This window comes from Cynoglossus semilaevis, unplaced genomic scaffold (genome assembly GCF_000523025.1).
Source record: "Cynoglossus semilaevis isolate Cse_v1.0 unplaced genomic scaffold, Cse_v1.0 scaffold4615, whole genome shotgun sequence".
NCBI classification, from domain to species: domain Eukaryota; kingdom Metazoa; phylum Chordata; class Actinopteri; order Pleuronectiformes; family Cynoglossidae; genus Cynoglossus; species Cynoglossus semilaevis.
The window spans coordinates 1-3,418 of NW_007585314.1; the positions used below are offsets into that span (position 1 = coordinate 1).

General features: G+C 38.0%; 1 long non-coding RNA gene across 1 annotated transcript; it reads left to right on the forward strand.

The window, feature by feature from the left end:
• The first annotated feature begins 409 nt into the window (after positions 1 to 409).
• LOC107988143 (uncharacterized) lies at positions 410 to 2,890 on the forward strand. Its single transcript, XR_001759814.2, has 2 exons — positions 410 to 1,050; positions 1,308 to 2,890. It is a non-coding gene; the product is annotated as an uncharacterized LOC107988143 (long non-coding RNA).
• Positions 2,891 to 3,418: the final 528 nt, after the last annotated feature.

Sequence of the window (3,418 nt, forward strand, 5' to 3'; positions counted from 1 at the left end):
GAAATATGTAGCTCTGTGTTTTTTATATTTAAAATTCCAAAAAATATTTTTTTGATATATCATATCGTGATTTTTAATGGATAAAATTCTGAAAAAAATTGTTCTCCTTCATCAACCATTAATTTAAAATAAAATACGTCATTAATTTCTGAAAAAGTCTTATAATAATAATATAAAAATATTTTTTCCCAAAAATGAATAAAAATGCACTGAAATTCAGAAATAAATTATTTTTTGGAACATCAATCATTGATCAAAACTAACGTACTTCACTAATAATTTCCTGGAAAAGTCTTAAAAAAATAAAGATATTCAAAAAATAAATAAAAATGCACTACTTTGCCTTAAAATTTTTGCTTAAATTCCAGCAAAACTATATTTTTTCGGTACTTTGATCAAAACTAACAAACTACATTAAAATTTTCACGAAAAAGTCTTATGAAATAAAATGTTCCTAAGAAATGAATAAAATTGCACTAATTTGCCTTAAAACAGTTTGGAGCTGTTTCAGTTTTTATGCTTAAATTCCAGCAAAACTAGATTTTTTGGTACATCAACCTTTGATCAGAAGTAACAACTACATTTGATATTGTGCTAAAGACACAATTCAAAGTCTTTTCCACACAACTGTATCATATTTTGTCATTTTAAGACATGCACAGCTCAAAAGTCATGTCGCTGTTTCTGTATGATATGGAGCTTGTCAAGCAATCACAGCTGCCTCTGTTCATGCCTGCCTTTTTCCCCTTTCCCTGTTTGGAACTGCCCCCCCTGCTGGCCTCTTGCTGATACCCTTTTAATTCCTAAAATGGTAACCCTTACCTGCAATGTTCCTGTTTTTTTTCTTCTTTTGTTTGTTCATTTTTTGGTCATTGCTTTGGCCTCTTTTTCTTTTTTCCTTTTTCTTTTCCCCTCTCACTAACAACTTCATTCATAACTTCCATCCCCATTCACCCAAACACTCACCCTGCTCCCCCCCTCCCAAAACAGCAGCCAGCAGATACTGAGCAGGGCCGCCGCACCTCCCTGGAGAAGTTCACCCGCAGTGTGGTAAGTCATTTGGCGCTGGGGCTTTTCATGTCACAAACCGCACTGGCTGCCTCACTATCAGTGGCTTTTGCAGTAACCATTAAACATTCTGTTGTTGGCTTTTAGACCTAGAGCTGTTGTAGGACGTGATTGTGTGACTGAAACAAACTACTACTCACATAAGTGGTGGCAGCTCAGCATCACCATTTGATCACTTGTCATTACTTTCAGTTTCGGAGTATAGTCATTTGTCGTTATTTGTTGTATTGACCTCACAGGGAAAGTCTTTGACGGGAAAGCGCCTGACTGGTCTGATGCAGTCGTCCTGACACAGACTCAGCTGGAGCGGCTCAGACAGACCCTGTCGGAGGGGCGACGGCCACTGGGCGATGGTGGCAGCGGTGCGGGCGGCGGAGCTGGCCTGGACTATTCTGCTGTGGCGGCTCACAGACACAGCACCGAGGACTGCTGCTGTGCTGATAGTGCAGCTTTGGGCCGGACTGAGTCACTGAGGAAAAGACAATGCTGACATCCGGAAACCTCCGCCAACACATCACACGGCATGCGTCAGTATACAGTGTAAGCACATCCAGACTAGGGCTGCCCTCATTTCTTCTATCAGTTGGAATGTCAACTTCATAGTTGTTGTCGTTTTTTGTTTTTTTTTAATTTATACGCATTTACTGTACTTATAATATTCTAGGAGATAAACAACATTTCCAGTGTTTTGTTGACAAACATCTTGTTTACTTCATGGCTGCTTAAATAAAAGCTCAAAGGTTTTTATGTTTTAAATATTCCATGGAACATTCAGAAAAGAGCAGCAATAAATAAGGCATGAGACCACTTTCTTTTTCTTAAAGTAATGCACCCAGCCTCTTTTTTATACCCTCGAAATTTATATTAATATTATATTACTATGTGTTTCTTATATTACACATGGCGAGTGAACATTCTGTAGGTTTGTCAACGTTGTCTCCACACATTGTTTGAGTTATAAGGGCTGACTGTAGCATTCACATTGCGCTGTTACGCACTATTAGGCCGTTCACGTCAACAGTGACAGGGAATTATTGATATACAAACTTGATTATTTTTGTCTAAAACTAATGAAATCACTGAAATCTTTATTTTATTTATTAAGACAATATTCACAGAACATTTCTGCCAATATGAGCTTATAAATATGTTTAAATTCCCAACAACAAAAGCAAAAATTTGGAAGTAAGTCCCTGGAAAATACAGAGTTTAGAGTTAGGGTTTAGATTTAGAGTTAGGTTAGCGTTAAAGTTTGAGTTTAGGTTCAGGATTAAGGATTAGGGTCAGGGTTTGGGCTTTAACAACTTCCAAGTATACGATAAATATCCCAAATGTTTAGCCTGAACAGCAAAAGTAATGATTTTTATTCTTTTTTTTTTATTCGGTCCTTTGATTTCAGTTGCCTAATGTCATTGTAAATACTATTAACTTTGTCTCCCTATAGTTTTTTTAAATAGGTTTCCAGGACCCAGACGCCATCTAGTGGTAGTACAATTACTGGCTCATTGGCAGATATTCCAGAGCCCGGTTGTATTTGCACTGCTAATTATTTCATCCAAGTTATAGAGTAATTACTGCAAACAAAGAAACCCATTTTGCTTGGTCAGATGTAAGCCATGTTTGTCAGTTTGAAGTCTAATGTTTTCCTAACTATGCTCAAAGTGGTGCATGATATTGTGTTGACTCAGTGAGAAAGGCTTTGACTCTCCAAACGACAGACATGCAGACAGATGGGGGGAAATCCCTGAACAGTAGCAACACTCCTCAGTGACTGAACATCACGCCTCAAATCGGAGCAGGCAGGACATGTGAGTAGTCATGGCAGCAGCACAATTAAAACAGTTACGGCCTTTCAGCTTTGCTGTGGATTCAGCATTTAGAAAGGCGCCCCACTGAGGCCAGGGGCTGCTATAGCAACAGATTACGCAGTTCGAGCGAGTGAGTCATCCCTTTTGTACTGTTTAGGGTGGTGCAATACATTGTACAGGTCGTATTAAAAAGTCTCATTATTATTATTATTATGAACCAGTAACCTCCTGATTATGAGTTAGAAATGCTCTATGTACCAAATGTTATTCTCAGCACAAAAACAATCACACATGTACACAATGCATTGTAGATGTTGACTGGTGACATTTCATTATTCCAAAAGCACACTTTATTATGATATGGGCACATAACTATGCATGTAACATAATCAGGGCATTTTTGTGCTTTTAGTTTCTCAATCAGCAAGATAACTCATAGCACTCCAGCACCTGTTATCTCTTCGTGGGTACCAAATAATAAAAGCTCTAGGCCTGTTCACTCCTCCTCACTGTCTTCTTTGTTGTCCTACTGTGTTTTTTTT